This window comes from Phodopus roborovskii, unplaced genomic scaffold (assembly GCF_943737965.1).
Source record: "Phodopus roborovskii unplaced genomic scaffold, PHOROB, whole genome shotgun sequence".
NCBI lineage: Eukaryota > Metazoa > Chordata > Mammalia > Rodentia > Cricetidae > Phodopus > Phodopus roborovskii.
In genome coordinates, this window is record NW_026126648.1 from 12,801,823 (window position 1) to 12,816,854 (window position 15,032).

The window sequence follows — 15,032 nt, forward strand, 5'->3', positions numbered from 1 at the left end:
TCAAAAATACCATACTGAGGAAAAGAAGCCAAGAATGAAATAGCATGTATGAAATAGCATAAACAGTATGTGACACCACAGTAGAACACTCAGTATTAGTCTATACCAAGAAACCATAGAGGGCGCTTGGAGATAGTAATTGCAAAGTGTCAAGAGAGAATGTTTTATGGAGTGCAATCAAAACTATACTATAATTGTGCTGGTGATTGCATAAGCAAGTGTCTCATACACAACTCACAAAACTGTATAATAGTGAAAATGGACAAGTCAGTAGTGTCAGCACAGGGACAGGGAGGGTACAAAAGGAAAAGCTCATCATCTCTCCAGTGTGGCTGCTGTCTATTACCTGCATTTGATATGGAATACCACAGTAATTCTGCTTGTCCTGGCCTCCTGTGCTTCAGGAATAGAATGGCTAATACAGACAGCAGAGAATTCTGTCTTGTCACCAACAAATACTTCATGTTTGGATTGCTTCTAATCAACAAATAGTCTGCACAATTGTGCACTTGTTTTCTTTCACGGCTGCTTTAGTCATACAAATGTATCAGTGTTAGATTTCACACACACACACACACACACACACACACACACACACAGAGAGAGAGAGAGAGAGAGAGAGAGAGAGAGAGAGAGAAAGACTTGTTTCTTTTTATAAATTTCATTTTGCCTGAGTGACAAAAATCTTAGCAATAATCAGACTTACCAGGCATGAGCCTAACATAGCTGACATGGGAACTCTAATGTCTAATTGCTCAAATATAATTAGTGTACACAGCATGATAGACACCATGGCTTATAGAGAGATGGAAAGATAGAAAAGACAGGACTAAGTATGCAAGCAGGGGAGCTAGCCATTGCAAAAACCCAGAAACCAGCTCAACACAATAGGAATAAAGAAAGAACTCAATGCAGGAATTTTGAGAGAGATGTTACAGGCCTGGAGGCTTTGTACCTCTCATACTGGTAGGTAAGCTGGACTAGGTGAAGCTGGAGCTGCAGGGAATCAAGAGAAGTTTGTGACAACTGTTGTTCTTTTGATGCAACTAATGCCTATAAAACACAAACACGAGACTCAGCGCCCATGTGGAGTTTATTGAGAGAGTCCTCTGGCCACCAGGTAAAGCTGAAGTAGGGATGACACTCCCGCCCATCGTCAGGGCGGGGATGGGGGGGGAGGAGTCAGCTGGCTGCTAGTTCCTAACAACAACTACTGTGGAGGACTGGGAATTGTGACAGAATCCAGGCTGAGCCTGCTCTGAACCAGCTGTGGTCAGAAGGCAACAGTCTACAGTGGTGCCAGTCAGTCTGGAGTTTAGTGTGTCTCCTATGAAATGCCTGATCCTGCCTTCTTCCTTGGATGCTCTGAAGAGAAGAGGAGAGAGGGAGAGAGATGGGGAAAGGAAAGGAGGAGGGGAGGGGAGGGGAAGGGGGTGAGAGAGAAGAAGAGGGAGGGGAGAGGGAGATTTTATAGATCTCTTTTCCATTCCTCACACCCTTCCTCATTTGATAACTTCACCTAGAACCATCCCTCAGTTGTTTGGTTATCTTGGCAGCTTTTTCCCATATACAAATAACAGCATTAACAACCACTAACATAACATTTTACAAAATGCAATGGTTACTAAAGTGTCCATCTGGCCACTATGGCCAAATGTTTCATCAAACATTATTCAAGATGTTTGTGTGAAGACATTTTCTGGATGAGATTAATATTTGTATTAGTAGAGTTTAGATACAGGAGTTGCTGTCTGTAATATGAGTGAGCCTCACCCAATCATCTGGAGGCTAAATACAATAAAGTCTGATCTTCAACAAACAAGGACAGACTTCTGCCAACAGATGGCCTTTGGACTCAGCAGCAGCTCCTCCCCGGGGTTTCAAACTGGTGGATTATACAATATTTGGCCTACAGTAATCCTCCATAACCATCCCATAAGGGAAACTAGACAGGTAGGTGATAGATTATATTGGCAGTCAGGCATGTGATAGAGCATACCCACACAATCATAGGCATTAATATCTAAGGATTTATGGTCCTGATTTTTCTGTTTTTCTGGACAACTCTGACTAAAACACTGCTGTTGTTTGAATGTGCCCTCCCAGAATCTGAGTGTTGAAACGTAATCCCTAATGTGACTGAGGAGGGAGATGGTGCCTAATGAGAAGTACCCAGGCCATAGGCCATGAGGGCTCTACTCTCCTGAACAGATCCATGTCTTTATAAATGCTCTCGCAAGAGTGAGTTTGGCACGGTGCGGTGCAGAAGTCTTTGCTAGAATCTAGCACTTTGAGAGAGAGCTAGTCGGTCTCCAGAAATGTGAACCAGTGCATTTCTGTCCTACTAAAACAGGAAGGTATCCTGTTTTAGTAATACAAAATGCACTAGAATGCAGAGTTATTGAAAAGGTTTTTCATTTAAACTACCCAGGAAATGGATCATCGAAGCCACTTCTTGTCAATTCCCGCTGACTGCTCAGTCTTCTTTCTCCTGGGAAGGTCATAAATTTGTACAATCCCTCCCTGCCCCCATTTCTCTTCACTAGCTATAGTCTCCAAGTTCCTTTCCCTAAACAGGCCACCAGACTTTCTGTGATATATCAAGGGACCCAAGAGTTACAGAGTGGTGAGTTGACTCTCAGTGTACTATCAGCTGTCTTAAGGCTAACTAATGACCAGGAACTAACTTCTTCTTGTCCTGGTTTTCTTCCCTGTTGTTACAATAAGGCATTCTGACCAAAGGTAGCTTGGGGAAGAAAGGGTTTATTTCAATAATGCAGTCCATTACTGAGGGAAGTCAGAACAGGGCTCAGGCAGGAACTGGAGGCAGGAACTGAAGCAGAGCATCATGGAATACTACTTAGCAGATTTCTCCCAGGCACTCTCTGTTAGCTTTTTTACACAGCCAGGTGCACCCTGCCTAGAAAAGGCACTGCTACAACAATCGTTAATCAAAAAAAAAAAAAAAAAAAAATGCCCTTATGCACCAATCTAACAGATGTGATTCTTCAACTTTAGGTTTCCTCTTCCCATGTGTGCCAAGATGACAACCAAGGTTAGCCATCACAAATAATGATCAGGAACTAGATTTTTTTGGGGGGGGTTGTTTTGTTTTGTTTGGGGGTGGGGGTTCTTGTTTTTATTTCAGGAACTAGTTTATTTGGAAATTTGCCCACTGATCTTTCAGTAAGTTACTTCAACAGTGCAGGGTTTCTAACATGCCATAATTACTACAAAGTGGAGTTGGGGATGCTGTTCAGTCTACTGGAATCAAGATGACTAATTGTGTATTGTCAAGAGCAATAATAGCTACGATGATGCAATGGACAATTCACCCGCAAACTCCAAAAAATAGCCTGTGCCATTTATAGGTCCATGATGTCACACTGGCCACCTTCTCTTCATGCTGAGTTGCCAGGGTCTTTTCTATGATCCAGGCCCTTGGGAAGTTGATATTTTCTGAAAAAAACTATTCCTTATTCTTGAGTTGGATGGGAGATATTGGCAAGAGGACATGTCAGCTGCTTTCTCTCCTTGTTTTGTGGGGCGGTATCTCTAGATACTTACAGCCAGCCTCTTTTATCATGATACTTGTTGGGGAACAGCTGCTACAGCTATGCAAATCCTTCCACTTACACTTGTCTGCCTCTGCTCTTTTTTCCTCCTTAGGATTTGTCTTAGTTTCATTCTATTCCTGTGATAAAGACCATGGCCAAAAGAAACTTGAGGAGGAAAAGGTTTATCTCAACTTACAGCTTGTGGTCCATCATGAAGGGAAGACAGGGCAGAAATCCGAAGGCAGGAACTGAAGCTGAAACCAAGGAGAGATGCTGCTAGCTGGCTTGCTCCCCATGACTTGTTCAGCTTGCTTATTATACAACCCACTTGCCCATGGGTGGGGCCATTCATCTTTGTCAAACATTAATCAAAAATATGCCTCCACAGACTTGCCTATAGGCATCATGATGCAGCAATTTTCTCAATTATGTTTCCCTTTTCCTAACCCCATAGTTAATATTAAGTTGGCAAAGAGATAAAAAGAAAGAAAGAAAAGAATTAAGAAGAAAGATAAGGAAAGAAAAACACACTAACCAGCACAGGATCTCTCCAAGATCTACAATTTCTAACTAAAGAAGTGAATGACAGAGTTGGGTCTAGTTACTGCCAGCATCCACCCATCCTGTTTGGTCAACACTGGGCTTCACCAACAGCTCAAGATTGACACCATAAATATTGATCTGGGAAGTCTGAGACATCCTTACTTAGAACACAGATTCTTTTAATATCTTGTTGGGAAAAATGCTAGTAAAATAAGAAGTGGAGGATATGTATGTATGTATGTATGTATGTATGTATGTATGTATGTATGTATATATCAGGATACACTTTGTACCTGTCAATAATTACTTGTTTAAGCTCTCCAGTGTTAAGCTCTTTCTTCGAGGATATTTGTGCTTCTTTAAGACACAAGCTGGGTAATTTATTAACAGTGCACATTTATTTATCAAGCCTCTTGAAGCCAGGAAGGTCAAGATAGGGATGACAGTGACAGGCAGTGGGAGCCTGCTTTCTGCATCCTCCAGAAGAAACAGATCCTGAGTCTTCACATGATGGAAGAAACAGAATGACAAAAAAAAAAAAAAAAAAAAAAAAAAAAAAGTGCCACCTTTAGCTCAGAGCCCTTGTATTAGAAAATGGGGTTGACCACCTCCCACAGAGAGACCACACCTTTTCATGTCATTGAGTAAGGATCATCTTTCAACATCAATTTGGAAGGGGAGATGAACATTCATAACTCTTACATATGTAGACACATTACTTATTCCTTAGGACAACACTGTGACTTAGATGATATATAACCAGCTTTACCAACAATCGCATAGTTTATGGCTAACATTAGTCTGTATCCTAGATGATAAAGACTAGTTCCAGAAGATGAGGTACTTCGCAGTGGCTAACTGATTCAATCTATTATGCCATGATATATGGGCTTTTGTTTCCAACAAATGGGCGTGGTGCTGCAAGAGGTGAAGTCAGAGCTGGTAGGAGCGGGCAAGAGAACTTAATCCAGTTTACTAACTCCAACATCCCCATGCTTGTTCCATTGTTCACATTCTCTTGTGCTAGAAGCAGGCATTGGCAGGGTGTTGAATAACGGGCCTGCTGCAATTTCTAAATGGAAAATGTTCCCTGTGCTTTTAGTGTTGGCATCGTACATCTCCCACGTCAGAAACTCATACTGGAAACCAACTGATTGATGGGAGCTGTGCTCCAATTCCTCTTTGGTAATTCTCCCCTTTAAAGGGAGGGCACTTTGATACCCATGGAGATGTTTATTTGTGTTTTCCTTACAGACTGCTTTTACTGTTTAAATACTGAGACTTCACCTTTCTGGAGCTATTATAGGGTTGTCAGAAACTTACCCTGGTCCCCCGCCCTGCCTCCCTTTTCTCTGTTCTTGTTCAGTGGAGAATGTTAGATGTGAAGGTTTGAGATTAGGGACTTTGTATTCCTTATTGTATCTCTGACCACTGACCTGTGCCTAACACATGAGACAATAATAAATACTGCTTGAGAGATGACAAAATAGCTCAAGGAAAGATAAAGAAAAGTGTTTACCACTAAGCTTGACAACTCGGGTTGGAAACTTGTGTCTCACATGGTGGAGGGAGAGAAACAACTCTCAGCTGAAAAGTTATCTCCTGAGCTCTACATCCACACCACAAAGAAGTAAATGTGATTAGTAGTTTAAATAAATGAATACTGTTTGAGCATGGGAATATGCATGGAGGAGGGATTGTTCTAGCTTGCATTTCTGTTGCTGCCATAAAACATTGTAACTAAAAGAATATAATGGGAGGAAAGGGTTACTTAGCTTACATTTCCAAGTCAAAATCACAGAAGGAATCAGGGCAGGAATTCAAGCAGGACCTGAAGCAGAAGCCTTGAAAGAAATGCTGCTTACTCGTTTGCTCCCAGTGTCACACTGAGCTACTTTCTCATATAAGATACGCCTGCCTGCCTAGGGATGGTACCACCTACAGTGGGCTGGCCCCTCCTGTATCAGTTAGCAGTCAAGAAAATATTTTCACAGACATGCCTACAGGCCAATTTGGTGGAGGCAATTTCTCAATTTGGGGTTCCCTTCTCCAAGTTTTGTGAAGTAGACAACCGAAATTAGGCATCACTGCATCACTGAAATGGAACTGTTTAGTCGTTTTTTTTTTTTTGTTGTTGTTGTTGTTGTTGTTGTTGTTTTGTTTTGTTTTGTTTTGTTTTTTGTCTCCGGAAATATTTACTTCAGACTGCTATCTTTTTTTTTTATCATTCCTTTATTATATTATCTACTTAGGATATAGTTCATCCACTTTTTATAGGCAATTCATTGGTTTATAGCATATCCATAGTCATGCATGTTAGGAACTAGCAGCCAGCTGACCCCCTCCCGACAATGGACGGGATGCTCATGGCTATGTCATCGCTAGGTCAGCCTTACCTGGTAGCTCAAACTTTACCTGGCTACCAGAAGACTCAGTTGCGCATAAGCAAGCCCCCCTTTTAAAGCAAGCTCGCCAAGCGCTCCTCTCTCTCTCTGGCTCCTCTCTCTTGCCCTCCTCCTCTCTCTTTCTCTTTCTCTTTCTCTCCTGCTTTCAATTGGCCACTAGCTACCCCCTTTCTCTCCCCTCTCTCAATAAACTCCACATGGGCCCTGAGTCTCTTGTTTGTGTTTCTTAGGCAATAGCTGTATTAAAAGAACAACAATGCAACTATCAGAACACTCAACATTAGATTTTTATGAGCCTCTAGGGCATTCTACACCAAATGAATGACACTGTTTAAACAGCCTTTCCTAAATGTCACAGATGTGTGTTGTAACCCCACAGTATACTTCTCTGGCATATCTGCCCATCCAGTGCATAGCCCCTGACATTTGTCACTGTATACTTTCAAACAACAAACTCCTATTTGGAGTTTGTCTATTTTCAGATATTTACTAAGCACTTGCTATACACCAGAGAATATGCTAGACTCTGTGACAACTGTGTGGGACAAGGAGGCAACCAGGACATCTCCTCAGATGCATTACATTAGTTGTAGAAAGGAGGCAAGGATGAATGGATCTAATGAATGAAATGGGAATAATTATCAACTGTGGGAAGCACAAAACTAAACACATTAAAAGGGCACAGTTTGTTCTGGATTGTTCTCCTCCAGCCAATCCTGGATGAGAGTGTCGCTGGGAAGTGTGAAGCAGTTGGTCCTATTGCATCTACCCAGGGACATAGACCCAGGGAAGATGACGCACTGTTGGCTTTCTCGTTTTCACACGGTCTAGGACCCCAGCTCATGGAATGGTACCATTCACATTTAGGGTGTGAATTCCCATTTCAACTGAGCTGATCTAGTAACTCTTCCATCTGTGCTTCTAGAAGTGTATCTCCTAGGTGACTCTTGATCTTGTCACAATGGCAAATAAAAACTGTCCATCACACTTGGAGGATCGGAGCCACATGGCCTATTATGAATGAAGAGTAAACAACCAGAGATGCTTGGACAAGCAGATGCCAGACTTGCCCCACCCTCCAACTCAGAATGGTGAGAGGGGATGGGCACAACCAAACATGCCGTTTGTACCTCTTTCCTTTCTTCCAATTCTAAGGAAAGAAAGGAGGGAAGAAAAGATCATTCCTTCAGTTGGAAGGAAATGCCTTAAAAGTAGAATTCAGAAAGATCACCTGAAATTAGGAAATCCCAGAGGCAAGCATGGTGGCTCACACCTACAGTCCCAGTGCTCAGGAGATGAGGATAGGACCATGGGTTCAAGGCCAGCCTCAGTTACATGAGACCCTGTCTCAAAGGAACAAATAGAAAAATCCAGGAATGGTCCCTTGCATGTACATAAAGTGATGAAAGAAACATCAATTACAGAAAGAACATTCATGGAGTGCAGAAAGGGAAAGTCAAGAATGCTCTGGGAAAGGCAAGGAGGCCACATATGTGATGGGAAAAAAGGTTTTGATAGATAACAGGCAGTGACATAGAGGCAGTGAGCAGTCAGGTGAAAGAGGGTCTTAGATGCAAGTCAAGGAGATTGTGGACTATTTGATCAGAAATAGGAAGGCAACCCACGTTTTTTAAAAAGTAGGGAACACAATTGCAGCAATGTGCTAAGAAGATTAACTGGGCATCAGGGTGCAGAATATATATTGTCTGGAGAGAATCTGGAAGCATGAAGATTAGTCAGAGGCTCCCACTGGAACTGGGCGTAGAAGCAACATTAATTAGTGTCACCATGCTGGGAGGCAGGTGACGTATGTGTAGTGCCTTAGAGCTTACAGAGTTCATGCTGTATCACTCATCTGGTTGGATATAGCACTTGTAGGAAGTAAGCAGCCTAGTAATAAACACACTGTAAGACAGTTTGCACTCAGTAAATGTTAACTGAATACGCAAGGCTGACTCCAAAGGGGATGGGCTTTGGGGTTTCAAATGTTCAAGGCAGGCCCAGTGTCTGTCCTCTGCCTGCCACCTGTGGCTTTAGATGTAGAGAGTCTCAGAGACTCTCCAGCACTGTGTCTGCCTGCATGCCACCACGCTTCCCACCATGATGACAATGAACTAAACTTCTGAACTGTAAGCCAGCCTCAATTAAACACTTTCCTTTATGAGCTGCCATGGTCATGGTGTCTCTTCAAAGAAAGAGAAACACTAAGACAATGTGGAATATAATTAAAAAGGCATATTAAGGATGCATCTGATGTTTGTTCTGTGGGCAGATGGATGAGTGACAGATGCCTGAGATAGAGAATGGCAGCCCAAGAAAAACAAACCCTTACTGAGAACTTAACTATCTGGGCTAAGCCTACTAAGCATCATATGATACTGTGAAGGAAAGACATGAATCTTGGAGTAAGAAAAGAAGCCAGGGTTAGGGTTAGGAACACAAAATTGATATGGTTTTACAATCACTAAAACAAAAAACAAAACAAAAGACAAGCAAAAACCCTGAGGAGTCCGGAAAGATGGCTCAGCAAGTAAGTACTCTTCCTGAACCTGAGGACTTGAGTTTGCTACCTAGGATACCTGTGATGAGAAGTGAGAACCAATTTGCCCTCTGACCTCCAGATGCATACACACATGCACACACACACACACACACACACACACACACACACACCATAAAAACAGTTTTGTTTTATGAGAATATAGTGTCTCAAATGCAGCACTTGCAAAGTTGAGGCAGGAAAATTGCTTGAACCCAGGAATTTGAGGTCAGCCTTGGCAGCGTAGCCAAACTAAATCTCTTAATAGAGAAATCAAAATAAGTCAAAAAGCCAGGAGGAAAAAAACAGTTCAATACCCAATACCCATTCAGCACTTACTATGTGTAAACACATCGCCAATCCTATTGGGGCAGGCAAGCATAGGAGACAGTCTTCTTGGGACCTTCACTGACTTTGAGGTTATACATACACTCTCCCTGTAATGCTGCACTTGACAGCCCAGGTCCTTTACATGTATGCACTATGCACACATATCTTTCTCCAAACAATCTCAGAATCCCCTCAACTACTTCATGCATACGACCACATACTCCTATCTCTAAACAATAGTATAGGCTTCCTCATTCCTGGTAACAATCACAGTTACATGATTTCTATTCAAGTATATTCCCAAATTTTCAAGTTTCGAAGAATAGAATTGCTGATCTGGCCTGAACTTGCTTTGGGATGCAAAATTTTAGGAGGCATCTCCCATTGACCATCTTATATCTATGCACAATGGCTATGCATATATTTAAAATTGTATACATTATGGGGAAGGACACATGCTATGGAAAAATGGTCGTATAACCTAGTCTATCAATTAAACCAGAGAATCACCCAGGCTTCCCACTTGGTAACCAATCTTCCTTCACTTGAATCCCACAAAAAGATGTCCCAAACAGGAATGATAAGTGGGGTCCTTGAATATTCACATTTGTGTCGCCCACTGACAACTTTGACAACTCAGTAATCACTCAGTAATCTGTGCTATCTACTTACTTCTTTTTCATATTTCTGTGGACCTGTTTTCAAGTCTTTGGATGAGAGGCCAAAGCCTGGAAACACCTGTCCACCAGTAGTGCTTGGAGGTACAGAGATCAAAACCATAGTCCTTCTCTTCCATAGACTCACAATCCAGATAGGAATACATGCCAGTTATCTACAAAACGATGAGTTCTGTGACACAAGCTAGAGTTCTGTGACACAAGCTAGAGTTCTGTTTCCAGGAAACAGCAGAGAGGGCTAGATGTGGCTTAAAGAAGACATCCCAAGGGAAGCCACACTCAAGGCAAGTTTTGAAGCATGAAATAAGAAGAGCATCCTGTGAGGTAGGAGGAATTTAGGACCCCAAAGAAGGACTCAGGGGAAGAGAGTATGGTTTTTTAATAGCATAGAGGCATGTGGTCATCAGGTGGTTTGGGAAACTACAGTTACTTTTACATTTGGAAAAGGAACTGAAAAGATAGGAAAAGAACATGTTTGGAAAGTTCTCCCTTAGGTAAAGGAGACCGATGGGAAAGAAGCAAGTTCTGTTTTAGTGATGTCAAGTATACCGGCAACTATCTCACTGTTGTGAGGAAGGGCTTATTTTGGTTCACAGTTTTCAGGCAGTCATCACAGCTGGGAAGACAGTGTGAGGCAGCCTGCCCCATGGCACCCAAAGTCTGAGGAAGCAGAGCTGAATGTAGGTGGTCAGTGTTTCCTCCTTTCTTCTCTTTGTATACAGTCCAGAGTGTAGGCTCCCCATCCATGGAATCAGTGTCACCCACTTTCAGAGTGGGTCTTCCCCCTTCAGTATAATCTCCTGAAAATATTCTTGTAGACATGCAGAGGCATGTTTCCAGGTAAGTTGGCGATGAAGATTTACCAATTCACTAAATGTGAAACACATAGGACATGTCTAGAAGGCAGGCAGCAGGGATCGAAAGATGTAACTACAGAGAAAAAAGAAAAACTGGGGCAGATTCATATACGTATTTATGTCTCTAAATATTTATGTTTTTCCAAGTGTCCCTCATAATGACCTCTGATGAAGCCCAGAAGTGAGTCATGTATCCAAGAAGCAGAAAATGCAGAGGAAGGAGGAACGGGACAATGTCTACAATGTCCACAGTTACCTGGAGGAGCCAGGATGGAACGCAGGACAAGAACAGTCATGGGCATTCAGGAAGGTCCATGAAGGAGACTGGATGGCATTTCCAGACACCAAGGGCCATTAAAGACAGTAAAATTTAAAAAGAAGCTATTAAATGTCATAGCACACAGTGGCCCCCTGATATGCTCGTTAGTTTTATGTCTGCTTGACATAAAAGCTGGAGTCATTTGGAAAGAGAGAACCTCAACTGAGAAAATGCCCCTCTTCAGATTGACCTGTGGGTAAGCCTGTCAAGCATTTTCTTAATTGATGATTGACATGGGAGGACCCGGCCTACTGGAGAGCAACGCTACCCGTGGGACGGTGGTCCTGTGTCTTATGGAACAGACTGAGAAAGCCAGGAGGAGCAAGCCAGTGGTCCTGCTCCAGTTTCTGCCTTGGCTTCCTTTGACAATGGATTATAATGTGAAGGTGGAAGTGAAATAAACTCCACTCACAATGCCTTTTGGTCATGGTGTGTTCACCATCTCAACAGAAACCCTAAGCTATCTGGTGACCTTCGGAAGAAAGACTCAGTAAGGGGTAGGGCATATGTGGTGAGCGTGGAAACGTAGGAGCGGTGAAAGTGGACTACCAAGTAAGCGGACTGCATTTAACCAACTGGCAAGCTATGAGGTAAGCTGTCAACATCTGTAAGACATTACAGGAGATGGAACAGAGAGAAAGGATAAAATACGTTGTCCTGTATGTATTCCATACCATGAACAGGATCTCGTTAAAGATAGCATTGGTGAAATCCCCACCAATCTGTTAACAATGGTCACTGATAAGGTGCTACCTCAGTGACAGGTGACAATTGGGTGTTCCATCCAATTTCATGTACATAAATACAACACCTTATTATAATGGAGGGTACTAATGCTCCTTGGGTTTTTTAAGTTCTTTTTTTCTAACTTTGAGCACTGCAGTTTAAAAACAAAATAAAACAAAGAGAGGTGTCCTCTAGTCTTTTAATCTACAGATACATCATTTGGCTAAGGCTGTCTATATTTCTTATTTTTTATGTTCCCACCCCAGTTCTTTGGCAGTCAGAATTAACTCAATGGAATTTTTGGCAAACCCTCAGTCAGACATTTGTTCTTTTTAATGTCATAGCCATCCCCAGATAATTGTTTCCCTATACCAATTGGTATCAAGCTTTTAATGTAATTGGATCTTTGCATAGCCAAAAGCCACTTAATGCTAATTAAAACAATGACTCCACTGGATAAACTCAGAATGATAACCATAGTCATTGTGGGAGCCAGTGAAGCTAATCAAGACCCCATCTTCATAATTTTCTTTTTAGAGACCAACAGCTGAAACATGTGGCACCAAGAAGGGAACAATAATAGACCACTTAATCTAACCCTTGCCACTTACGATAGTAATAACACAAATAGCAAACAAAATAACCACAGCTCCCCAGGAGCTGATCAATTACCAAGTTGAGACAAGTTCATTTCCTGCTTCTTGAGTCTCCATCACTGTTGCATCCAGCCCTCTTCCTTTTTTCCCTGAACCATGACGACATCTTCTTCACCTCTGCACTGGCTGGTTTTGCGTGTTGACTTGACACAAGCTAGACTCATTGGAGAGGAAGGAGCCTCAGCTGAGGAAATGCCTCCATGAGATCCAGCTGTGAGGTATTTCCTCAATTAGTCATCAATAGCGAAGGACCTAGCCCATTGTGGATGGCGGCATCCCTGGGCTGGTGGTCCTGGGTTCTATAAGAAAGCAGACTGAGCAAGCCAATAATCGGTACGCTTCCATGGCCTCTGCATCAGCTCCTGCCTCCATATTTCTGCCCTGCTTGAGTTTCTGTGTAAGCTGAACAAGCCCTTTGTGCCCAATTTGCTTTTTGGTCATGGTGTTTCTTTGCAGCAATAGAAACCCTAAGACATCCTCTCTGTTCTTCCTAAGTATATCCTCCATGTCAGCCATTATAATTAGTTTACTAGTACAGAAACCAAGCCATGAGATGTCTAAACTCTTCACTGTAGTAAAAATGATGCTTATGGTACCTATGAGTCTCAGGAATTCAGGATCAAGTGCACCAAGTTCAGTTTATTGGCCTGGAAGCGGGGTTGCCACATGGCATTCAAATCATTGCCAGACTCTGCTCTCTGTGGTGGTGAATTTCTCTTTTGAACCTGAGTGCTGTCTTTCGGTCACAGCCCTACTGGTCAGGATCACCACAGCCAATTGTAGCAAGATTTCCAGTCTTAACCATCTTGTTCCTTTGTGGACATTGTAGGATTTGTCTCATGGATAGACTCATAAAATCTGTAGTAGTGGAGGGTGTTCATGTGAATGGGTTGGGTAGACACATACAGAGGTCAGAAGTCAACCTCTTGTGTTGTATCACAGGTAACTTTCACATGATCTCTCACTGGAAGCTGGTGTTTGCCAATCCCCTCAAGCTGGATGGCTAGGCAGTCCGACCCATCTGGACCTGCTTCTCCAAGGTTGGGGTTACAAATACTTGCCCTCTCATCCAGCCTTTTCACATCAGGGCTGGCATTGAACTCAGATCCTCATTCTTCTACACCAAATACTAAATGAGCTGCTTCCCAACCCTGAACCACAGAAGTTTTTGTTTGTTTTCCAAAAGTTAATTGTACCTTTTCTTATGTGAAGACATGCCTCCTAGAGAATTCAGCTCCAAACTTATTTTTATGTTCATTGCTTTTTTAAAAAAGGATTTCTTTTCATTGTTACTACATGTGTGATGGGGAAGGTGCTTGCACATGCCATGGTACATGTATGGAGGCTAGGAGACAGCTTGTTGGAGTGTATTCTCTCCTTCCATCACATGGGATCTAGGAACTAAACTGATGTCATTAGGATTGGTAACAGGAGCCTTTATGCACTGATCCATCCATCCCACCAGTCCTCTGTGTTCAACACCTCATGAAAATTTCCACCCAGCAGGCATACTATTACACCCACATAATTGGATTTGTATAAAATTCCAACTCAGTATGAGCACACATACGTCTCAAGCTTCCCATCTCCACTTAGAAAATGACTTTCCTGACAACCCCCTTTAATAATGGCATCACTGTTTTGTAGCAGGCCTTATGGGTCTTTCTGTGGGTCGGTAGCACTAAGATCAGGACCTTCTCTGTCTTTAACCGAACCCCAATGAATGAGATCATTCAGCTAATTATGATTTTTTGTTTTGTTTTGTTTTGTTTTTTGTTGTTTTGTTTTTGTTTTGTTTTTTTTTTCCTGCTGTAGATTTCCAAAAGAAGGAAGGAAAACTCTTGGTGATATATTTGTTAGAGGCTATTTGCAGGGGCTGCTGAGACAGTTTCCAGAGACCTCTGTCTCACACACTAAGAAATTCCTATGGGTCCTACCAATCATCTGTAAGACAAGGTTGTCAAACTCAGTCAAGCCCTTTTTTCATGTGTAAAGTACTTCTGGAAGATTTTCTTCAGGTATCCAGGATATAGCAATCTTGGAGATAGGAATCTCCCCCTTTGGCTCACCTAATTAACATGACCAATTAAAAGTAAATACCTCATCCAAACACAGTGTTTCCCTTTTACTCTTATAAGCCACCATTTGCTTAAGGGCCACGTCCGTATCTTGTCTATCCAGAGGTAGTTCTTTGTCCCTTTCTTCCTTTTCCCTTCCTCTTCTCCTTTGTTCTTTATCTCCTATGTTCTCCTTTTATTCCCTGCCTTTTGACCCCATGAGGTGAATAAATCTCCTTTGTGCTTATAACTTGGTCTTGGGGTGTCTTGCCTAACTTTGAGGTTCTCCACTGCTCTGACTGTCCTAGAACTCCCTCTGTAGACCAGGATCCCTCAGAGACCCATGTTGCTGGATATTTGTTTATG